At 40.0% G+C, this 26158-nt stretch overlaps 1 protein-coding gene across 1 annotated transcript in view; it reads left to right on the top strand.

The window, feature by feature from the left end:
- Positions 1-18701: 18701 nt before the first annotated feature.
- LOC149072388 (cyclic AMP-dependent transcription factor ATF-3-like) overlaps positions 18702-26158 on the top strand; it is a 35429-nt gene continuing 27972 nt past the window's right edge. Inside the window, exon 1 of the mRNA XM_089246956.1 lies at positions 18702-18788. The gene's annotated coding sequence lies outside the window, so the exon portion shown is untranslated. The remainder of the gene's footprint in view (positions 18789-26158) is intronic.

Here is a 26158-nt window from a genome sequence, read left to right as displayed (position 1 = left end):
GATCACTCAAGTTATCCGGGAATGTTCCACGGTGATCTGTAAATGTGCCGCGGGCAACTTGTGTGATGTGGAACTAACTGCACAGCGGGTAACTTGAGTGATTTTGGAAATGGGCCACTTGATTTATTTTTACAAAATTAGGTTTGAGGTCACGGGCCACATCAGATTACTCCGAGGGCTACATTTGGTTCGCGGGTCATAGGTTGAGTATGTGTGTGTTTGAGCCATCATGTTCCCTCGAGCCTCGTGTCCTGAAATCCTCAAATGTCTCCGCTCATATCAGTAAAAAAGGGCTAGACTTAGTGGTGAAACGGGAGTACAGCAGTGAGTACACTCTAGATCAGTATTTCTCAAACACCGGGACGCGACCCAGTTCCGGGCCCTAAACACTAGTCACACCGGGCCGTGAGTGATTCGAAGTTTCATTTTCCCGTTAATTTCTTGTTAATTGTGTGCAATGCCGTCTTAACGCATGGGACGCGGACCGGGACATGGGACATGGACGGACCCGGACGTGCCCTGGGGCCTCACAAAAAATGAGATCCGGTTGAAATTTTGTAGAATTTACAAGGTAGACTCTAAACAAATTTTCAGAATTTGGGGTCATTCAAATATTACGTCAGCATCGATGAGGGGTTTGGATGATGCTTACGTCATCAATCACCCTTGATACAGGGTGGGCAAAAAGTCCGTGGAAACTTTCAAAAGGAATAAAAACCGGAAAAATAACCGAAATAAAAAACGGTTTGCAGGGTTAGCATCGCTAGGTCACGGGAATTTTTTTGACAGTAGAAAAAGCACCTGAAACACCCGATAGGTGGCACTGGTACAAGCGACTTCGGTGGAAATATGCAAACGAGACGGTTATAAGAACTCGCGCTCCTAATCCACAATCAGTTCACCGTTGTAAACCGTGTATGTGGACCTGCTGCACTCTGCCGTTGCTGGATTTGTGACTTGCCTTGCAAAGTGTTATCCCCTGTGGTGGTGGTCACGTGGAACACATACTGCTGTAATAAACGATTTGAAGTCATTCTTTTCGTTATTTGCGTATCTTTTCTTTGACTTGTGCACGTCAGTGCCACCTATCGGCTGTTTTTTTAGTTACTTTTTATTTTCTGTCTTAAAAAAATTCCCGGGACCTAGCGATGCTAACCCTGCAAACCGTTTTTTATTTCACTTATTTTTCCGGTTTTTATTAATTTTTTAAGTTTCTGCTTGCCCACCCTGTATGAATTATTCTTAATGGCATCTTACTCGTTGGGCCAAAAACGAGCAAAACCTTTTCCTAGTTTGTGGGCACCTGAACTCTCGCTCACTCTCACACACACACATTCTCCCTATTTATACGCCCCCCCCCCTACAGAGCGACTCTTTAGTGATCTCTAAATATTTCGCAGATCCAAATGATCTGGAAATGTGTCGCGGGCGGCTTACGTGCTCTGGACCTGTACCGCGCGTCATACAAGTGATCCGTGATTATGTCGCGGATCACTCAAGTAATCTGGGAATGTGCCGCGGGTAACTTGAGTAATGTAGAAGAACCTCACTGGGGGCAGCACCGGTGCTTCAAAACTGTGCCAAATGTCACTCAAGGGATCTCTAAATGTGCCACAAATCGCTTAAGAGTTCTGGAACTGTGTGGCGGGTCACGTAAGTGATCTGTAAATGTCCCACGGGCCTATTTGAGTGATCTGAAAATATGCGACGGGCCCCTTAAGGGCCGTATTCACCGACATGGTTCAAACCTGTAGTTACAATTTTTGGATAAGAGATCAACATACATTGGTTAAAACCCTGAATTTAACCAATCCGTGTCGATCTCTTATCAAAAAATTGTGACTATAGCTTATACCATGTCGGTGAATACCGCCCTAAATGGTCTGGAATTGTATCACGGAAGACAAGCGATCTGTAAATGTGCCGGTTAGTTCATTTTTTACAAAAGCGGTTAGAGGTTTCAGTGTTATAGACCACATCGTAACCCCCAGGGATACATTTGGTCCGCGGGCCAAGGTTTTACTATATATGGCTTAGAAGAAGAAGAGCAGAGATCTTCAACTTTTTTCTAGTCGCGAGCACTGCCTGTATTTTTTACCATCAAAAGAGCACCCGTACAGCAAGTTTGACATTACGAATGCATGAAAAATCGGGATGATTTCAATCCTTGAACGCAATGTGTACGAGGTGTTTAATTGGAATCGTTGATCAAGTGCTCGCAAACACGAAACTAGGATCCAAGCATCGAGCACTCTGGGTGGTTCAGGGAGCACCGTGGGGGCTCGCGGGCAACAGGTGGAAGATGCCTGGCCTAGAGGGTGGGTAGCAATGGATTTCTTAAAAGGAAATTTTGAATGAATTCTTAGCCTTCAAATAGCGTTGAAATTAACAGAAATCGATTGTAATAACATATAAAGTCATTTTCTTTCGAAATTTTAATTTATTTTAAATTTAAAAAAATTAATTTTTGATCTTGTGGGGGAGGGGGCCACTAGTCCCCACCCCCACGTACGTCTCTGATCCCACAACAATATGCGTTAGGAGCAACATTTTGCTGACGAGGGGAGGAGGGGGGGGGTGTCAAAAATGGCTGAAAATTTGCTGACGTAATACTTGAACGGCCCCTTAACTTTTTTGCTTAGGGGGGGACGGTATATGGGCACTTCCCCCTTAACTACGTTCAAATTAACTAAGTCCCACTGTATATAATGTCTGCCCCCAGCATTAGATCATGCCGACCAGCTGCGTAAAAGGTTATCTTAAGAGTTTTGTATATTTATGTGTATAATTTCAATTTAAAATCACTTACAGTATATTGTTTTTCAGTTGCTTATACCAGAAACCAGAATCGCGAGACAAGCAAAAGTGCCTTTCGTAAGACAAATGTTTTGGGAGTGTCAACTGTTCGTGACTGGAATCTGAGAATCAGGTCGTATTTTCAAGAAGGTCTGGTTCTACCAGAGACTGGTCTGTGTGTGAGGTACGAGAAAAAATGATAATATTAAAAGAACAAAAAAAAAAAAAAAACGAATCAAAAACAAATGGAATATCGTTGTCTGTGTGTCTTCCTTGAGGTGGTTCAATCTCGTGGCCGATCCTGCTTGAATTTGAAAACCGTGGATGTGTGATGGAGGTGTGGCTCCGTCCAAATACTGCAGGGATACCTCGGCTAACGAACGCCTCGGCTCTTGCGAATTTTTCGGGTAACGAGGGTTCCCCCCCCCCCGTGAATTTTCTGCCTCGGCGAACGAACATTTTTGGTTGATATGGATGCACGCGGCTGTATAGCATAAAACCAGCACCTCCTAGAGATAGAAGTCCTCCGTACTCAGCTTGTGACGTCAGTGAGTAGTCCATCTTCCCTCAGAATATTCAAGGGAAAAAAATTCCCTGCTCGTGCCAGTATCATCTTTGTGAGGAAAAGAAATGGTCGGACTGATCGGGCTCAGAATTGACGATTTCTATGACCCACATCCAGTCACTATGCGGTATTTGTGAGCCAATGGGGAAGATTCTACGCCAAAATAAGAAGAAACGAAATAGGATGCTGTGTTTCAAAATGTGGCAAACTTGCTAGGTAGTCTGAATGACGTATATGGCAAACAGTGCAGAGGATTTCTATCTCTAGGAGGTGCTGATAAAACAGACGCGTCGTGAGCTGAATTTTTGCGCCAATTATCACACATCGGAATTACTGTCGCTCGAGTCTGATTTGTTCATGTCCGCAGGGCCGTAGCGTGCCTTCTCGGAGCCCCGGGACAGACTTTTTCTTCGTGAACGTCCTTGAAAGATCTATGCTCAGAAAAAGGAGGAGTTAGGGCCCCCTCTGGATCACGGCCCTAGTTGCCCCAGCCTAGTTGCAGACCTGCATGTCTAGCTGGGAATATTTTCCTAGATGTACCTCGACTCAGGTGCGGATCCGGTACGATGTGACGGAAGGAGCGAATTGGGTTCGCTCTTACAAGTTCGTTTGGTCATTCCGTATTTCACACGGGACAGACAAATTTCCCCCATATTTTTCGGCTCTTGGGAGGGGTGGTCGTTCCCACTGCCCACCCCTTCCCCACGGACCCGCGCTTGAGTGAAGGCAGGCATATTCAGCTGCGAATGAAGCCGAGGTAGATACTACATTCAGCTGCGAATGAAGCCGAGGTAGATACTACATTCAGCTGCGAATGAAGCCGAGGTAGATACTACATTCAGCTGCGAATGAAGCCGAGGTAGATACTACATTCAGCTGCGAATGAAGCCGAGGTAGATACTACATTCAGCTGCAAATGAAGCCGAGGTAGATACTATATTCAGCTGCAAATGGAGTGGAGAGGCAGGCATCTTCAGCCGCGAATGATGCCGATGCAGATATCTTTAGTTGCGAATGGAGCGGAGGCAGGTGAATCCAGTGCGATGTGTCGGAGAAACGACTTCGTGTGTAGATGCATTGATCATCCCTTATTTTACGGGATTGACCAATTTTCTCCATATTATTCGGTTCTTGGGATGGGTGATCGTCTCAATCGCCTCACTCTGGATCCGCACTTGAAGATTCAGCTAACAAAAATCGATTGAAAAAAAATGAAGCCCATGTTTTCAGAGCACGAGTTCTCTCAGTGAAAGTGTCTTAGCATCAAGCTGAACAGTCTGGACATTCTAGGAGCTTATCTTTTCCATCTGCATAAATACGAGCTGACCAAATCACAAATGGATGGAGACACCTACGAATTCAACTGTGTTGTGTCACAACAGTTTAAGTAGATTAACCTTTTGCGGTCCTATGTCGAGGTGGAATTGACATAGGACCGCATGAGGAAAAAACAGTAGGCCTACTTCATTGCTGCAATGGCCCCCTTACGTTAATAGAAAGGCCCACTGTGAATTCGGCTTCTCAGCAGAACTCATAAGCTATACAAAAGCCGCATATGGACAAACTTCCAGTTTCCTTTCTCATTGTGGGGGAATACGAACTGTACCAACAAAGTGCCGGAAAAAACCTGGACCGCGAAGAGTTAAAGCTGGTACTGTATTGGTTTTTTATAGTCATGGGACAAAGTTTAAGAGGTAATATAAGACACCTGTGAAAAAGCATGTTTTGGTCATAGAATGTGCGGTTGAATAGCAGTACCAAAGGCGGTAGATAGGGGAAGTACGCAGGATTGACCTTTGGAGGAGGTACAGAAAATTTGGGGGACACACGAAATTTTTCTTTCCGGGAAATTTTGAGTTACCATCTTTTAAAAAGCATTTAAATTAACAGAAATTGGTAAATATAGTATACATATAAAGGACATTTTCTTTCGATATTTTAATTTTTTCACCAAAATATTAATTTCTGTTCCTAATTTTTGGTTGGCTGGGGGATCTCTGTGCCCCCCCCCCCCGAGCAAGCCTCTGGCGGTACAGGGTGTTTTTACAGAGTGCTCTTAACAGCACTTCACCAAAAACAAATAAATTTTTCTGACGGATTTGCTGCGATATGTTATCAACCATTCGAGGGTGCATATGCACCTTCGGATTGGATTGGAGTTTGTTTTTCATTGGTGCAAGGACCATTAGGTTTATTCTGCGCCAAACAATAATCAAAAGGTACAATGACTTGCGGTAGAATTTACGTTGCCCAGGTTGCACCATGAGAAGGACTACCACATTACAATACCCTGCACCTTCGAATGGTTGATTGCACTTTGGCAGCAAATCGGTCAGAAAAATATATTTGCTTTTGGCGAAGTGCTGTTGTGCACTCTCTGAAAACACCCTCTACACCTTCGCTATTGCGATTCGACCGCGCATTCCATGACCAAAAATTCTTGTTCAGGAGTCTTATATCACCTCTTAAAGAGTTTGTCCCATGAATTTAGAATCACCCTGTATAGCAGTAAAGAAAAACATTTTCAGTATATCTCTCTCATCTTCCTGTAAGTTCTCATTTACCCAATTTTGAAGCTGTCCATTTCAGCCTTCGATCAGTTTTCGCCTTTTTTATAACGCTCCTTGGTGTCTTAAAAAACGTGTCTTTAAATCTTAGGCAGCGTCTGGAACAGATTAAACGATTTCCCATAGAAACCAAGGGAAATCGCGTTTCGGCTAACGAATATTTCGGCTAACGAACGCGATTCCGGAACGAACTAGCTTCGCCAGCCGAGGTATCACTGTACAAGAAATTATCTCAAGAGACTTAATATTCTGATTTATTTATTTTTAAATCATATACTACAAGGCCCTATCTAATCGAATTAAACCAAGCCCACGGATGGGGATCGGCTCCCGTAGATGAAATTAGTGGTTCGGCAGCGATTTACATATAAGAGTCGCAAGAACCATTTTGGATGCTTGTCTCGCTAGGAATGACGTTTGACGTTGTGTGTATATATAGGAAAAACAAACACAAAATCATTATGGGTCGTTATAGATGGAGTTGTCATTGCTGTGCTACTACTACCATCATCGTGAAGGATGGTGTTTCGTTCGTTAAGTCCGTCGGGAGGTGAGGCTGGTTCTTGAGGTCATCGGAGGTTCTTCCAATATGGTTCTCATGAATAATACAAAAACAAAAAGACCATCCCGTATTTTTTTATGATGATTTATTCATTCGAAAAGCTTATGGCAATTGAGGTCATTGATTGTGCAATGACCATATTATGCTCGATATTGTTTGTATTGGTAGGTGAACCTGTAGAGAGTTATGGTTAACGACTTTTGGGTGCTGAAGGGATTGCGATCTCCCATAAGACGTGAATGCGCGAGACTGTATTCGGTTGCAGAGAAATTATTAAAGTTTATATTAGCGCAGGGTTCTCAAATTTGTGTCACTCGCGGCTCCCTTGTCCTATTCACAGTCCCGTCTTAACGCATGGGCCCACCCGGGCACGGGCCTCAAGAGTAGAGGGGCCCAGATAACTTAAGGGGGCCCGCAGCACCTTTACAAATCACAAATTGTCAATGCTCAAATAAGAGGCTTTTACGGCGACGAGATATCTCGTCATTGCCTCTTAAACGGTTAAGTGACCCACTGCACAGTTCCAAATCGCTCAAGGAACCCGCGGCACATTTCCAAATCGCTTAAGTGATGCGAGGCACAGTTCCAGACCCGCGGCATATTCACAGACAAGGCCACAACTAGGGGGGGGGGGAAGCAGGCGGGTCTAGTGCCCCAGGTGACCAAACATCTAGTTGTGGTCCTGTTCACAGATCACTTGAGCGACCCACAGCCCAGTTTCCAAATCCCTCGAGGGACCCGCTGAAAGTTTTCCTAATCAATGAGTGTGTCCCACACTCACCCAAAAGGTTGAGCCTACGAAAAACATACGCCATCTTTTTTTAGACTGGATGAAACGAGGCGGTTTGAGTTGAAAAAGTTCCAAAATACGGAAACTGAAAAGATTATACGGCATGCGTTTAATGTGAACTCTGACATTTTCACTGGGTGCGGTGCGAAATGCCTACGATAAGAATTTGCTAAAAAACACTTTTTTGTGTGTGTGTGTGACAAAAAAAAAAATGGTCAATGGATTCACCTAATGCAGTGGCTGCACAAACGTTTGTCACCCACGGCTCCCCAGAATAGTCTGGTTGATATTTTCCTCGTGCAAAATATAAATAGGCACGCAATTTCCGGCTCTCCGCGATGCACACTTTGAGAAACACTGATCTTATGTTAAGGGTGCTAAACCTTTCGTTTGGGCCTCTTCTCATTGGTTTGAAAAGATGTCGCGCTCCACTTGAGTGATCTGCAAATGCGTCGCGGATCACTCAAGCGATCTGAAAATGTGCCAGGGACCACTTAAATGGCCTGGGGGGGGGGTCACTTAAGCGATTTGTAAATGTGCCCAGGTAACTTGAATGATTTGTAAATGTGCCCAGGTAACTTGAATGATTTGTAAATGTGCCCAGGTAACTTGAATGATTTGTAAATGTGCCCTAGGTCACTGGAGTAATCCGGGAATGTGCCGGGGGCCACTTATGAGACCGGGAAATGTGCCATGGACCACTTAATTGAAGGGAGAATGTGTCACAAACCACTTAAGTGATTTGGAACAGTGCGTCGCTTGAGTGATCCACTTTCCTTGAGTGGTCGTCAAATGTGCAGTGGATCACTTAGGTGATCTGTAAATGTGTAGCGGATCACTAAAGTGATCTGTGAATGTGCCACGAGTCACTTAAGTGATCTGAACATGTGTAGCGGATCACTAAAGTGATCTGTGAATGTGCCACGAGTCACTTAAGTGATCTGTGAATGTGCCACGAGTCACTTAAGTGATCTGTGAATGTGCCACGAGTCACTTAAGTGATCTATGAATGTGCCACGAGTCACTTAAGTGATCTGGAAATGAGCTGTGGCCCACTTAATTAACGGGAGAATGTGCCGCAAGTCACTTAAATGGTTTGTAAATGTGGCGCGGGGCACCCAACTCATCTGGGAACGTTCCGAAGCCACTTAAGAGATGTGAAAATGCGCTGTAGACCACTTAATTGAAGTGAGAATATGCCGCGGGCCACTTAAGTGATCTGAAACTGTGCCACGGGTAGCTTAAGGGACCTGGAAACACGCCACTTAGTTCATTCTCACAAAATAAGGTTTGAGGTCACGGGCCATATCAGATGACTCCGATCGGGCCCGCGGGCCACGGGTCGAGCGTGCACGATCCAACGTGAACGTCTGATGCAACGTAACAACAGGCCACTCGAAAAGATTGACGAACAACGTTTTCCCTCCCTTCGAACCATTCCGTAGTTTCGCGCCTATTGGATCACACACAAAATGAAGTAGAAGCTCCACCACACAATCACGTGATCAAACAAAAGTCGTGACGGAGAAAGTTGCCGAACGTGAAAGCGTGAAAATTGCCGTGCGCCGCGGAAGAGAGACTTTTGCAGAACTAACATCTCAATTGTCTCTCTCTCTCTTGGCTCCTCCCAGATGTGCAATGAATACCACTATAGAGGCCACAATCTTGACATTAAACATTAAGATTTGAAGCGCATTAAGCACTTGCCACCTTCGTGCCCGCATCAAAACGGGCAACGGGCGTCTTTATGATATCAAAACAATAGAAGAATCGCCTTGTGTAACAGACGCACTTACCCAAGGATGTTCCTCTCGATTAGTTCCTTGACTGTAGGAATGGCTATTAGCATTTTCTGTAAATGTCCGGGAGGGATTGGATTCGTCAGTGCTTTTAGCGTCGCTTTTACTTAACCCCTTTATCAGGTCATGCTGCTCTCAAAAAAAAAACACATGAGTTGTTTTTTTTTACATTTTGCAAATAAAGTCGACGTATATTTTGAGCTCGTTTCGGCATTGATGCTCCTTAGAAGAGGGTCATTGAAGTGTTACGTGAGCATCGATATGGGGAGGGGGGGGGGGGTTTGGATGATGCTTACGTCATCAACCACCCTTTATGAAAATATGAAGTATTCTTAATGGCGTCTTATATACTCAGTGCGCCAAAAATCTTTCGCTAGTTTGTATGCACCCGAACCAACATTCTCGCTAAAGACAAATCCCTTACAGAGCCACTACAGTGATCTCTAAATGTAAAAAAAGTGCTCAGGAAATGTGTCCGGGCCGCTTAAGTGCTCTTGAACTATGCAACGCATCACTCAAACTGTTTTTTTATTTCGGTTATTTTTCCGGTTTTTATGATTTTTTTAAGTTTCTACGGACTTTTTGTGCCCACCCGGTATGAATTATTCGTAATGGCGTCTTATTCGGAGGGCCAAAAACGAGTAAAACCTTTCCTTAGTTTCTGGGTACCTGAACTAACATTCTCCCTATTTATACGTCTACCCTTACAGAGCCACTTTTAGTGATCTCTAAATGTTTCGCGGATCCAAATCATCTGGAAATGTGTCGCGGGCCTCTTAAGTGCTCTGCACCTGTGCCGCGCGTCATGCAAGTGATCCGTAATTGTGCCACGGATTACTTAAGTAATCTGGGAATATTCCGCGGGTAACTTGAGTGATGTAGAACCGCACCAGGGGTCGCTTAAGTGCTCTGAAATCGTGCCACATGTCACTCAAGGGCTCTCTAAACGTGCCACGAATCGTTTAAGTATTCTGGAACTGTGTCGCGGGTTACTTAAGTGATCTTTAATTTGCCACGGGCCTACTTCAGTGTCCCGAAAATGTGCCACGGGCCACTTAAATGTTCTGAACATATGCCACGGGTCATTAAAGCGATCTGTAAATGGGCCGCTTGTGGCGGTGCTGACGGCAAGAGTGCGTAGGTGTTGGCATTCCAATATCGTATATCAATACTTTATACGCTAGTGATACCACTATACGCTTAGTTCATTTTTACAAAATTGGGTTTGGGGGGGGGGGGGCAAGCCACATCAGACAACCTTCAGGGCCACATTTGGTCCGCGGGTCAAGGGTTTATCATATGTGGCTTAAAAAGTGGGTCGCAATGAATTTCTTGCTGACGAAAGTTTTCTGACAAGGGAGTCAAAAATGGCTAAAAATGTGCTGACGTAATACTTGAACGGCCCCTAAGCAACTCCCAAACATTCGATTTTCACTTCTCTGTGAGCTGTTCGTGAAGTTTCTACAATTACCAACACGAATAGCTCAAAATTCTTGACAAGCCAAGCAAGAACGAGTTTTAACATTTGCATTTTAAAGGGAAATACCGTCAGATGCACATTGCAAAAAGGTGCATTCAATATATCATCCCGGTTTCAATATCTCTTCCTTTCTGGGCACTAGACCACCCCGCTGCCCTGATTCGTAACAAATTGTTTCCCGCTATATCTCGAGCAGTTCACACACAACGGAAATAGACGCCATTGGTACCGTTTGTTAGCCATTCCAAACAAACATAATGAAATTATGGTATTGGCATCGGCTTAGTCTTTGGAATAGCGAACAAACGATACCAATGACGTCTATCTTCGTTGTGAACTGCTCGAGATATAGCGGGAAACAATTTGCTACGAAACAGGGCAGCGGGGTAGTCTAGTGCCCAGAAGGGAAAAGGTATCGAAACCGGGGTGATATATCATTGAATGCATTTGTGCAACGTGCATCTGACGATACCATTGCTTTAAGCCGGGTGTTCCTAGAAGTAGAATTTCAGCGCCGGGTGCAGCGCGAAAACGCTGATTGGTTAAAAACCTGAAATTCAGGTTTTTTTGACCAATCAGCGTTTTCACGCTGCGCGCACCATAGAAAACCTGCTCCTAGGAAAACCCGGATTTATACTTGCTTTGCGTATTTTCCTCAGATATGAGCGTCGCGCAACGTTTTTGCCAATGCTCCCGGTACCGTCAGATGATTTAAAAGTCGTATTCACGTCAAAATACGTTAAACTGGGATCTTAAAAAAGGGTAAAAATACGGGACATCGCCGATTGTGATTAAAAACTTCGTCAGAAAGTAGGCGCAATCACCAATTGTTGAAAAATTGCTGAAAAAAAAAACATCGAACCTGACAAATATCTGAGCTGAATATTTACATTTTTTGCCACAGTGGTGGTCAGCTGAATTTACACGAATTTACCGCCCTTCTCCACACAGTCTAGTCTAATTTTCTTGACTCTCTTTCCTCGAATTCGCCACCCTGTCCATAACCCGTTTGGTCTTCCTCCATTCCTGCAATGACACCCGTGTTTCCTAAGTCACTCTTTTGGTCACTCCCATGCTCACACACTTATAATTCACTCTTTTGGTCACTCCCATGCTCACACACTTATAATTCATTCTTTTAGTCATTCACATGCTTGCACATTATTTCGGTGACTCGAATGCTTGCACACGCTCTAGGTCAGTCGTTTGATTTGCTCACTGGCAGGATTCCTAGCTGGGTCACTCTTTTGATCAATTACTCCTTTATATACACATGCTCTAGGTCAGTGATTCCCAACGTGGGCATTAACGTCCCCTGGGGGGGGGGCGGTAGAAGCTACGGGTATAACATAGGATCCAATGGGTTAGATTGCTTTGGGGGGCGATGGGAGAAAAAATTTCTGAAGAAGGGGGCGATGGGACAAAAAGAGGTTGGGAAAGTATGGGGGGCAATATCGCCCCCTGGTAGGCGATGGAAATGTCCAGGGGGCGGTAGAAGCTACGGGTATAACATAGGATCATATGATTTCGCTTGAATTGGGGGTCATAAGAGAAAAAAATTCCTGAAGAAGGAGGCAATGGAATATAAAAAGTTCGGGAAACTATGCTCTAGGTCATTCTTTTGGTCATTCACATGTTTGTATGCACTCTAGGTCACTGATTTGGTCACTCACCAGCTTGCACACACTCTAGGTTACTCATTGACCTGGTCCTTCGCTCTGTAGGTCATTTTAATGCTTGCTCAGGCTCCAAGTCACTCTTTTGGTCACTCGCGGGCTTACAAATTCTCTAGGTCACTTTCTTGATCACTCACTGACCTAGCTATTTGCGCAGAGGTGGAATTTAAAGAAGGATATACAATTTTTTCCGCCCTTCTCCCATTCTACTAATTTTCTTGGCCAATCATTCCTCAAATTTGCTGCTCCTCTGAACTTCCCGCCCTGGGCTATAGCCAGCTAAGCGCCCCCCCCCCCATCCCCGCAAATACGCCACTGGTCGCGGGCCTGTTGCTCTCTGTGGTGGGACTTTCTAACCGGGAGATCGGCTCGCATTCGTCGCTCGAAGTTGGGAGCCACGGGAAAACCAGCTTCAGCCGACCACCACTGCGGCGCCGTTGGGGGTTCGAACCCGTCGTCCTGGCGATGCCACTCTGTGACTATGACTACCCGACCACCACAGCGGAGGTCCATAAAGTACTTCAAGCCGATTCTAGTCTAGGATCTTTCATGGGATGAATGGAATAAGAAATAAAAGGGAGGGGGGAGGTATATCTTCAGGTTCTCACGTTTGTCTCATTCGATTCATACGCATAATTAGCACGCGAGTACAGTGCTTGGAAGGTCTAGGTCGGGCATCTTCAACCCGTTACTCGCTCGCGAGCACCATGGTGCTCCCTAAAGTGTTCGATATGGTGCTTGCGAGCACTTGATCAACGTACCAATTAAACGCCTTGTACAAATTGCATTTAAGGATTGAAAAATTCTTATTTAATCAAAAAATAATTTCTCAGAATTAATGAAAAATAAAATCTCAGAATCAATGAAAAATAAAATCTCAGAGTCAATGAAAAATTCATATATTTCATGAAAAAATAATTTCTCAGAATTAATGAAAAATAATTTCTCAGAATTAATGAAAAATAATTTCTCAGAATCAATGAAAAATAAAATCCCAGAATCAATGAAAAATAAAATCCCAGAATCAATGAAAAATAAAAACCCAGAATCAATGAAAAATAAAATCTCAGAATCAATGAAAAATTCATATATTTCATGAAAAAATAATTTCTCAGAATTAATGAAAAATAATTTCTCAGAATTAATGAAAAATAATTTCTCAGAATTAATGAAAAATAATTTCTCAGAATTAATGAAAAATAATTTCTCAGAATTAATGAAAAATAATTTCTCAGAATTAATGAAAAATAAAATCCCAGAATCAATGAAAAATAAAATCCCAGAATCAATGAAAAATAAAATCCCAGAATCAATGAAAAATAAAATCTCAGAATCAATGAAAAATTCATATATTTCATGAAAAAATAATTTCTCAGAATTAATGAAAAATAATTTCTCAGAATTAATGAAAAATAATTTCTCAGAATTAATGAAAAATAATTTCTCAGAATTAATGAAAAATAATTTCTCAGAATTAATGAAAAATAATTTCTCAGAATCAATGAAAAATAAAATCCCAGAATCAATGAAAAATAAAATCCCAGAATCAATGAAAAATAAAATCCCAGAATCAATGAAAAATAAAATCTCAGAATCAATGAAAAATTCATATATTTCATGAAAAAATAATTTCTCAGAATTAATGAAAAAATTAAATTTCAAAATCAATGAAAAATTCATATTTAACGAAAAAATAATTTCTCAGAATTAAGGAAGAATTCAAATTTATAATGTAATAATTTAATAATTAATGAATATTCATATTTAATTAAAAAATGATCTCAGAGAATAAATAAGATTCTCCATTGAAGTAGAGCTTCCCCAACCCCATTTAACTAGAAGCCCTTGGGCCTCGTTGGGTCCACCTGTTAAGGCGCCACTGTGTGATTAGAAATACCACAGCATAAGACTTATTTGGCCACTTTGGGCTTCAAGGAACTTGCTTTTCGGAACGCCCTGTCTCAAAGGTTGAAAAAACCCTTTTCTCAGGCCAAGTTGGTAGACTTTTGGCTTCTTCAACATGGATAGGAAATCTCTTTTCAAATAATAAAACTACAGTAAAACCTCCCTCAACAAACACTCCCCCTTTAGCGGACACCTCCCAATAACGGACGCTTTTTTTTCAATTACCGTTGACGGGCCTCAGTGTATTTTGCTATCCATTAACGGGCATTCCTCGTTAGCGGACAAAATTTTCGGTCCCATGGGTGTCCGTTATCGAGAGGTTTTACTGTATATGTCACAGAAAGGGGAGAAAATGGCGTAAGTAGGATCTACTTTGAAAGGGAGAGGAGCACACGGAAGTTTGAATAGAGTGCACCGAGAATTAATTCTCTCCAAAGAACTCAACCTTCAAAAAAACCAATTGAAATTCACAGAAATTGATTAAACAGCAATTAATGATCAATTTTTTCAATATTTTAACTTTTTTTTTTACAATTTTTGATCTCTCCCTTTCCCCCCCCCCCGTGTCTCTTGAAGGGGTCTCTTTAAAGCAGGCATCTTTTCAACCCGTTGCTCGCGAGCACCACGGTGCTCCCTGAAACACTCGGAGTGCTCGATGCTCGTGTCCGATTTCGTGCTCGCGAGCACTTGATCAACTTTACAATTAAGCACCTCGTACAAATTGCATTCAAGGACTGAAATCGCCCTATTTCATGCATTCGTATGCCAAACTTGCCGTCAGGGTGCTCTTCTTTTGATGGTGGGTGCTCGCGAGTAGAAAAAGGTTGAAGACCTCTGCTTTAAAGGCATCAAAATTTTACAAGATGCTTAGGTGGGATATGGCACGTTTGATATACGAATGAATGAAATCAGATCATTCCTTGAATGTGTGTAATTCATACACAGGGCCGTCTTAAGAGCTTCATGGGCCCCCGGGCCAAGTGGTTTTTCTGAGGCCCTAACTTGTAAATTCTAGAAAATTTCAATCGGGTCTCATTTTAGTGAGGCCCGGGTGGGCCCATACGTTAAAACGGCAATGTTCATACAAGGTGTTTAATTACAACGTTGATCTCAAGTGTTCGCGAGCATCAAAGCGGACACAAGCATCGAGCACTCTGGGTGCTTCAGGGAGTCAGAAGCCCCCTCACATTCTCCTGATTTCTGCCTTGGGGAACTTTGCAGTAGGTATTTTGGCGTTTTCAATGTTCAACCCCAGCTGGCATGATTGAGAAAAGGGGAAATAATTCTGGACCCTTTAAAAGCGGGACATATGGTGAAGCACATGTCGTTGGTTAACCAATGGTATGAAGTTTCGGACGGATGAAGGTATATCTCAGAGTTCTCGGCTCTAAAGCCATTTCAGTCTTCCACCAGGGACGTCTTTAGGAGCGGCACATGAGGTTCTGCACCCGAGCGGCAGGTGAGCTAGAGCTACCCCTGAGGAAGAACCTGCGGCATTCAACCTTTTGAAGAGTAAGATCCACTTCATTGGTTTGACCATGGCCCCCACATGTTAGAGCAGGGCCCCTAGGCTGGGATCTTTTGCGAGCCCCTCAGTCAGACTTTTCACGGGCCCTTCTATAGTTAATTTATAGCGTGAAAAAGTCAAGAAATGATTAAAACTGTCCTTAGCCCCAGGGCTAGAGCCCTGTCAGCCGCTCCCATGTGTGGGCCATGGGCTTGATAACGTGTTGCGGGCTATTTAAGTGATCTGTGAATAGGCCGTGGGTCACTTAAGTGATCTGGAAATGTGCTGCAGACCGCGTAAGTCATAGTTTCCCAAGCTTTCCGTTTTTTACTTCTTTAAAAATTTTTTCTTCTCATCGCCGCCCCCAAACTCAAGTCAACCCATAGGATCCTGTACTAAACCTCAGGCTTCTACCTCCCATGGACCCTTCTATCGATCCCAGGGGTCGTTTAATTCATTTTACTAACCTCATGGCACCCACATGGGTAGGGCTGACAGGGCTAAAGTCCTTGGGTCCGAGACGATTCTCATAATTTTTTGTTTTTTAATCCTATAAATTTCCTATATAGCATACATGCTCAACCCATGGCCCTTGGAGAGATCTCATGTGGCCCGTGACCTTCCCCCTTCCTCAAACCTAATTTTGTGAAAAGGAACCAAGTGGCGCATTTCCGGATCACATAAGTAACCCGCGGGGCAGTTCCCCATCACTTAAACAAACCGCAGCACATTTACAGATCGCTTAATTAAGTTGCACATTTCCAAATCAATGAAGTGTCCCGCACTCTAAGGTTGAGCACCCTTGCTATAGAAGAAGCGCCAAAGATCCCAGCCTGGGGGTCCCTGCTGCGGAATTGGGATTGGCATAATCAACCATCTAGAGTCCTGGTCTTATCGTCACACAGGCAATTTACTACCATTTTTATTTCCGAAGAGGTGGCTGTGTCGTAACTAATTATTGCTCATCCCTCACTATAAACTTGCTTTATGCAAGTTTCGTGCATTCATATGTTTAGGTGCTGCCATCTGTTTTCTAGAGGCAAAACTGGCTAAGAATGAATATCGTAATGTGTGCTATTTAAAAGTCGTAATTTCTGCTATTCGCTGTGGTGAGACTGGCTTGCATTTGCACCCTGAAGTTGGAAAACCACACGAAAAGTATTTTAGCCGACCACCACTGCGCCGCCTGTAGGGATCGAACCCGGAACCTCGGAATTCGAGTCCATAGGGCTATCACGATGCCCACACGACCGCACAGGGGTGGAGAGGTGGTTCTGCAACTTCAGTGAAAAATATGAATAGTTGTGCATATTTTGTTCAATAAGGTGCCTGGAATATTTGGACTATCGCCCTCAAGCTTAGAGCCCCTGAAACCTCAGGCTGGCTCATCCTATATATGTACGAAGTGTGGCGTCAATATTAACGCTACAGCCAATAGCTGTTCCCTATGCCCTTTTTTTAACGGTTAGACGTCACTTAGAACAGAGACCTGGTTTTGTCACTCTAAGATGGAAGACAATCAGTCCGATCGGTACATTTGAGGCGCCTTATGCAACGGTACAAATATGGCGGATGAATCAGCCTAAGGTTTCGGGAGCTCTATTGTTTAAATTTTGTGGCCCTGAAAATTGTGGAATTCTGAACCCTCTTGCCCAGGGGTGCAGAGCCTCCGTCCTGCCTGCCAAATGCGGCCCATCGGGGGGGGGGGCTGATGGGCCGCATTAACCCCCTTCCCTTGTGGGGGAAAGGCATTAATTCCAGTATTGTCTTAACGCTCAGGTCCCGTCCGGCACGCACGGTTTCTCCCGAAAATGAAATGTGATTAAAATTTTCAAGAGTAAGCATGCAAAATTGGTAAGCAGGAAATTTCTAGCAAGGTTTGAGGCTCAGGAAAATTGTTTTGCCTGAGGGTGCATGATGTTCTTAAGCCGGCTCTGAGTAGTTCAACTGATTATAAAATAAGCCACACTTAGGCGCACCATAAGAGTATCATGGGCCCCCGGGAAAAATGATTTTTATGAAGCCCCCACCCGACTAAAAATGCCTGCTTACCACTTTACATGATTAATCTCGAAAATTTCAACCAGTTCTCATTATCATATTGTCCCCCTCTGGACCTGAGGCCCTCGGGCTGTGCCCGGGTTGGCCTATGCGTTAAGACGCACTGGTAGCACTTTTTCTCGTAATATCTCTCTTTTATGCTTCACGTAACTATACTTTTTTTCAAAAGTTTTTTAGGCCCCTTTAATCACCTGTTATCATAGGCGCCGGAGAGAGAGAACCTGGGTATTAAATTTTAAAAACCCAAAAAAATTTTGTAAGCAGTCTGAGGCCCTCCCCAATAATTCACGAATAATATACAATGCAACGCAGCATTCCGTCTCTTTCGTGCAGGCTTGAGTCCCGTATATAAGGGACGAATGGCAATTTTCAGCCCCCCCCCCCCTCAACGTTTTCTTCATGTCAGCGCCTCTGGTCATAGCTCTCTTTTCACTTTATTTCCACCCGTGGCCCCTTAGAATAAATATCCCAGGGCCACATAGCACCAGATTGAGAACAATTAATCTAGCCCATCGGACAATGAAAACTAAAAAACTCATATTTTTCCGAATCCACACCCACCCTCATAGGGACATTCATTTGCCCCTTCAATGGCGACTTTGAGGACCTTCGCCTCACTCTCAGACGGTACGAAGAACGTTAAAAACTACACCACAGAACAAAAATAGCACCAAAAAACTGGTATCAAAGTAATAATAGTAATAGTAATGATAATCATCATGATAAAAACATTAAAAAAAGGAAAAATAAATTGTAAAAGAGAATGTCTTTTAAAAAAGAGAGAAAAAGCACAGCGTCCACTTTCTCTTTCTTTTCTTTGTTCTTTTCTGATCCGCGTCATAATTTCCGCCGGAAGTCGTTGTCCAATCACAGCTCGTCTCGAAACTTCTCGTCCAATCATTCGTGCGAGAGGCGTGGCCTGACGGAAAAGATGCTTTAAAAAAGATGCCGAAGATGATTAGAGACCAAAATCTCTGATAATCACCTCAAAGAGAAGGTTTTTGATTATTTTGTGGCTCGTTTTTATCTTTAAAGTGAATTATTTCTTCGTGGAATTTCTATCTTACGTTCTTTTCACGCGTAAGTAGAATTTCTATCGATTCCTTTTTTTTTCAATTTGAAGTTTTTTTTTAAAATTGAAAATAATTTAAAAATTTTTTTAATTTCACGATAATAACTTTGTTGTGAAAATTTTACATTTGCTATCGATAATTTATCGCGATGCTTCCAACTGGATACTTACCAAACTGACCAAAGGTTCTGAAGTATTTTGAGTCAATTTTATAATTTTAATTTGGATTCAGTTCATGAGCAAGTCTCCATAGTCACCTAAATGTAATCAAAATATATTCAATAATTAAGTGAATTTTATTATGTGGTCTCCGTTAACCCCTGTATTGTCCGTTGCTCACTCCCCTAATGGCAAAGTCGGTTCATAAAATTTGGTATCATTGACCATAGTCCGAAATGGATTTAATGATGTGGTTCCCTTTTACACCTGCTTTGCCCATGGCCCCCCTGAAGTCAAAGTCGATTCCAGCTTTTAGTCATAAAATTTGATATTATTGACCATAATAAGTCCAGAAACTATATCTTGTAATTCAAAGCCATACTATCGTACGTCCATTACTTTCGTATGATACGATAGAATCATGCGATGTACAGATATTCTAATCGCAGGTTTATTATTCAACTATGTTTAACAAGTCTCAAGAAGGACTGGATGGTCATTATTAACGAATTACCGTTATTGGCTCATCATTATCATCACTTTATTATTAAGAGATAGCAATCGACCTATTAAAAAAATGTTTTAATATGGTCATTTTGACCTTTGATGCCTTCAGAAGGGTCAAACCTAAGGGTATCACAAAATGAAATCTATCATCTGCGTATCTCTGTAATCTCCGTTAGAGCTTCGTGATATTGAGAAATAGTTCTATGATAATGGGAATCCCTTAATAAGATTTTTATCAACCGAGGGTCTCCACGGTAATGGTCATTTTGGTTTCGGTAACGGCTATCTTAAACTGAACGGAGAAGTTTTTTCTCGACCGTGCGGGTGGATGATTGATTTCGCAATGGAACTAGTCCTAAAATCGTCATCTGCACATAAATGTCATGTTGAAATCACGGTGTTTACGCCAAGTTTTTTGAAAAATGGCAAAGAAAAGAGACAGAAAAGACGAACGTTCGTGAAACCATTAACGAAGTAATTACGCACGTATATAATAGAGCCGCATTCTTACTTAATTACTCATAATTACAGTTGTTATTACGAGTCTTAATCACCTTAATTATAAGTGTTTAGGGTCGCAGCCATTTACTAATTATAGCTGTAATTTTTGTGGCCATCGTGTCTATAACTAAATACATTATTCACTTTTTTTTTCGGTCCTTAAATAAAAATATTTTCACCGCGAACCGAAGTCTCAAAGAAAACGGTAATCGAAGACCAATAATACCTCATGGAATTTTATATAGCCCCCTTAAAGTTGTGGAGTTGTGAAATTCATGTCTGGTACTAGATCCTCCCTTTGGGCAGCCCTGTGCTTTAGTGGCTCCGTACTTACGGCAATAGAAGGGGAAAAAATATATGAATTGAATTTTTTTGTAATAAGTAAAACAAGGTATCTGAGATCTCGACTATGAAAACGTAAATTGATGTCAGAGAAATTTTTTCATCTTATGAAAGAAACTCGACCGTGGAGTCCATCACTTAGGCAAAAGCATGCACATTTGATACCCAGGGCCCCAAATCCGCCAAAAATCGTGAGAGAGGGCCCAGAAATAGACGTTTGCCCGGGTCATGAAATGTATTTATGTTTCTAGTTGTGAGACAAAGGGACTCAGAGCCTCGAATCAAACAACGGGGTCCTTACTTATTAGAATCCTTTCACAATCCTATTCCTAGGGGGAATTTGTGAGGAAATTGAATTCTTCAAGGGGTCCTTTCACATATTCTTCAATTATTTTTTTCATAATTTCTGAATTTCTATTGATTCTGGAATTACTTCTTTCATAATTTGTGAATTTTCATCAATTATTAAATCATTTCTTTCATAATTTGTGAATTTTCATCAATTATTAAATCATTTCTTTCATAATTTGTGAATTTTCATCAATTCCTAAATCATCTTTCACAATTTGTGAAATTTTACCAATTCCTAAATCTTTTCTTTCAATTATTATTCTCATTTTTAATTCATTAATTCTAAATTTGCATTACTTCTCAGATTATTTTTTTTTATTATGTCTTAATTTTCATTAGTTTCGGAATTATTTTCTTCCGTTAATTTGAAATTCCCTTCAATTCTAAATCCATCAATTCTATAAATTTTCATTAATTTACATTTGATCGTGTTTATATATATTTTTTGTACAGATATTATTCAGCATTCCTTGACATTCTATAATAACGTATGAATTTTCCTTCCTCCAACAAAATACGTATATAAAAAAAAACGCCCCAATCATTTGGGCCTGAAATTATCAAGATACCCAACCCCGATGTTATACAGTCGAATCCCATCTTAATACAGTTAACGAACATTTTTCTAATTTCCCCTAGATAAGTTTACATAGGAACAACGTAAAAATGTGGAATTCCTTTATAATGAAATTTCGTTATAACGAAGTGGTTTGTCTGATCTCTTGGAGTTCGTTATAACGGGAATCGACTGTATTCGCACCGGGCATCTGGTGAGGGCGGCCCTGTGTGATATCCTACCAGATGTAAAACTGCACAGCAAAATTTCGAAAAACTAAATTTCCCCAATTATTTAGTTTAAATGGTTATCAGGTTTAGGACCAAGTAGACTGACCGGTCACTGATATTTATCCCGAAAAACAACCAGAGCACGAGCAAAAAGAAACATTTAGGCCATTTCCTGGTGAAAGAGAAATAAATGTTTATTTTATTTATTTTCATTTTTTTTCTTGCCGTTTGCCATATGAAAAACCGCAGACACAAGAAGAGGTTTAAACTTTGAACTTTTCATCCTAAGACATTAAAGCTAGGCTTAAACCGCCTACACGTATCACTCAATACTCACCAAGGGCACGCACCTTGGCACTTGGAAGCGCGACACACGAGGAAATACAATACACCAAAAATGAGAAGCCTTATAGTATAATTTATATTAACTTATAATAAATGCACCGAAATATTCGTCATGCAATGAGAAAAAAACAAGTGTTTTTTTTTTACATGTTATACGTGGGCGTATGTAGACTAATGGACATGACATGACATGTGACTGCTGACATTACCAACTAAAAAAATCCCTCATTTTTCGCTCCCAAAAATAAACAAAAATTGTGTATTTAAACTGATTTATCTCTCGAAGTAACTAAGGACGGGATTACATTATATGAAATTACACTATATACAACACACTATATTTCACTATATTTATATTACACTATATACAACACACTATATTTCACTATATTTATATTACACTATATTTCACTATATTTATATTACACTATATTATATTACACTATATTTACACTATATACAACACACTCTATTTCACTATATTTATATTACACTATATACAACACACTATATTTCACTATATTTATATTACACTATTTACAACACACTATATTTCACTATATTTATATTACACTATATTTACACTATATACAACACACGGGATTACACTATATACAACATGAAAAATTAAACCAATATTCTCATTGGTAACATTCGAGTTAATGTAGCCAATACGCTTATTGGTTGAATTTTTTCAAATTTTATCAAAGAACTTTTACACAGCTTTTATAGTGTAATCCTAACCGGACTTGATTTAAAAGTATTATAAAAGTTTTTATAATGAACTTTAGGGAAATATGTGCTTTGGTTGCAAAATTTTTACTTCGTACTGACTTATAGAATGTTAAATACAGGGTGTCCTGTAAGCGCTAATGTGGCCTTTATCTCATCGACCGTCCGTCGTAGATGTATGATTCCAATTTAAAAATTATCAAAAAGCGTCCAAAAATTACCCTTTACGAATTTTGAGTGAAAATAGGGTGTCAAAAAATAAAAATAAAAATAAATTTTTATCTGGCCCCATTGTTCTCTAACTGCTAATTAGAAAGTTGTTGCCCTGTATCTCTTCAGGCCGACAGAAAAAATTCCACGTTTCTAATTACAATATCCGCTAAGATATTTGAATTCAAAATCAGAAAAAAATTATGAAAGAACAGAAAAAACTAACGGACAACGCTCCTTTCCTTCATTTATGCTGTCCGTCCCCTAACTTTTCTCCCCACTTTTTAAATTCAAATATCTCAGCGAATATTTCACTTAGAAATTTTGAATTTTTTCTGTTGGCCTCGGGAGAGACAAGGCAACAACTTTCTAATTGGAAGTTAGTGGACCGTAATAAAAATTTAGATTTATTTTTTTATTTTTTTACACACTGTATTTTCACTCTCAAAACTGGCACAGGGTAATTTTTGAACGAGTTTTGACAACTTTTTGAATTAAAAGTATACCTCCACGAGGGACGGTTGATGACATGAAGGCCGCATTGACACCCTGTATATGGCTGAGCCAAAAAAATGTCGAAATTATGACTAAGAAACGCGTTATATTCAAACTATACTTTTTAAATTGAACATACAATTTCCATACTTTTTGGGTATTTTTTAGAAATTTTTTCAATTCCCAGTTTTAGGAAATATTTCTTTTGATTCGGCTGTAACTGTGTTACTATATTAACCATTAAGACAATGACTGTCAAAGAGGTAATTTCGCATTTAAAAAAAAAAGTTTTATTTCAAAAATTTACATAAATTAGAAACATGATTTAAAACATTTCTGAAAATTTTGTTCAGTTCGGCTTATGAAAATGCATATTTTGTTGGACGAAACATTTTCGAAACTTTATTATCTTCTGTTGAAACAGATATAAGGTAAAAAATGCTGCATATGTTTCTCAGAAGCGTGTTTGAACATCAATATGATTTGAATTAAGATGAACAAAAACGTAAATCAAAAATTATATGAAAGCCTATTTTATGGTCTTTCAAAAAATGTAAATATAAATTTTATTAGCGCTCAAATTAATTTTTAAAATTCAAATAATCACATTCGTGAAAGATATGCAAAAAGTGTAAAACTTCAGGTAAAAAATAAGACTATTAAACACTCTAAGATAAAGGGAGAGAGTTTTATCATGAAATTTAAATTAAAGAACATTCAACGAGCATTCATAAAACGTGTGTGTAGATTTTTATTCATTTATAAAAGCGTATTATTCATTTGGAAAATTTCATGTTTATTTCCATTTGACTGTAAAATGTGGTACTATTAATATTAAACATTAAAACAATGAATGTCAGAAAAATTAATTTCGTATTTAAAAACGTTTTATTTCACAAATCACATAAATTAAAGACATGATTTAAACATTTCTGAAAATTTTGTTTAGTTGGGCTTTTATAAATGTATACTTTCTTGGGTGAAACGTTTTTCAATCTGTGTTACCTTCTGTTGAAACAGATATAAGAGAAAGATAAATGTTTCATATATCTCTCAGAAAAGTGTTTGAACATCAATATCATTTGAACTAAGATAACTAAAAACGTAAAACAAAAATTACTTGAGAGCCTATTTTATGGGCTTGTGCATTGTATTTATGGGCTTTATGCATTGCAAATAAACTTTATTACCTTAACTGGTTTTTAAAATCAAGCAATTACATTTACAAAAGATATTGTAAAAAGTGTAAAACTTCAGGTAAAAAAATAAGACTATTAAAACTGATTAGAGATAAAGTCTTAACGTAAAATTCAAAGAGAATTGGGAAAATGTATATTTTTTATTCATTTATCGACGAATAAAAAAGATGTTTTGTTGAACTTAAGTATATATTAGATCTATTTCTGAGAAAATTTACCTATCATTAAAATACATCAATATCTTCTGAACTATACTAACTAGGCTCTAGATTTAGGAACTGAAATTAAATGTTATTAAATTGGCTTTCCAAAAATATGTGAACAGAACACTTTTGATACGATATAGTATGATACAGAACACTTTTGATACAATATAGTATGATACAGAACACTTTTGATACGATATAGTATGATACAGAACACTTTTGATACGATATAGTATGATACAGAACACTTTTGATACGATATAGTATGATACAGAACACTTTTGATACGATATAGTATGATACAGAACACTTTTGATACGATATATGTACTTGTTCAAGCTATCCCATCCATATTTTTCTCCTAGTATGGCATCAAGTACATTAAAAATTGTCCTGTCATGAAAGAATTGCATTTCACAGAAGCAAAATAATAGGGAAACTTTTTTGGAGCTATACAGTCAAATAATACTTATATGGTATAGATATGAACTTACTACTTCTGTATCCAGCGAACAAGTATGAAGTTGAGCCAAAAACCAAAAAAGTGGCGCTTAAGGGAGTAAGCGGGATAATAGTGGCCCATTATAATTGAAGAGAAACTAACATTTTAAATCTCAGAGAAAAATTTCGGACCAGAGAAGAATTCTCTGGTCCGAAATTTTTACCAGAGAAGAATTCTCTGGTCCGAAATTTTTCTCTGAGATTTAAAATGTTAGTTTCTCTTCAATTATAATGGGCCACTATTATCCCGCTTACTCCCTTAAGCGCCACTTTTTTGGTTTTTGGCTCAACTTCATACTTGTTCGCTTCATACTTGTGGCCCCAAAAATGGAGGTGGCGTCTATTATAATGATTTTGCTTTATTTTATTATTTTAAATTACGTAACGTGAAGATATTGGCATACTTGAATATTACATGATAGTAAACTTATACACGCGTTTTGCATCCTAAACATATAAATACTCATAAGTACCAATACCGATGGTCAATTCTAACTTTATGGGCATCTTATGCGTAATTGCCGGGTAAATTGGCCCTCCGTGAAGTAAATATTTTCACAATTTTTGACATTTTTCTCTTAGTGGCACTTGACGTACTGTAATTGTCCGTCAGCAATGTAATATAATTTAATAGTTTTAGGGAATATTTCTTAGACTGTAATGGCCAGAAATTCGTAGATTATTCGGCTAGAAATAAAGTATAGGCCAATAAAGCCAACGATTTCTCACGGATCGTACAATAAATTTTTATGTGGCTTATGTTTCGTGTTCGTAACCCGGATAATTCGACAGATATTAAACCTACTTACTATAGGCCAGTGTTTTTTACTACTAGCGCTCACCCGCAATACCGAACACCGAAAACACGAGGACCCCTGCACTACTAACCCTTTAAGAGGCCCAGTGGAAATCACAAGTTCCCCTTCAAAATGTCATATTTCTTTTAATGAAGTAGGTTTTCTTCAGGGTGCAAACTACGAGGTATAAGGAAAAGTTTTCCATTGAGAAAGCAACTTTACAAAATATCTGGCCTCGTCAATGCTG

The sequence above is a fragment of the Pholcus phalangioides genome, unplaced genomic scaffold, assembly GCF_987345545.1.
Source record: "Pholcus phalangioides strain wild (caught in Gottingen) unplaced genomic scaffold, Ppha-v1.0 ptg000017l_1, whole genome shotgun sequence".
In the NCBI taxonomy this organism is placed as follows: domain Eukaryota; kingdom Metazoa; phylum Arthropoda; class Arachnida; order Araneae; family Pholcidae; genus Pholcus; species Pholcus phalangioides.
Note: the sequence above shows the minus strand (reverse complement) of the source record. Positions and strands in the feature narration are given on the sequence as shown.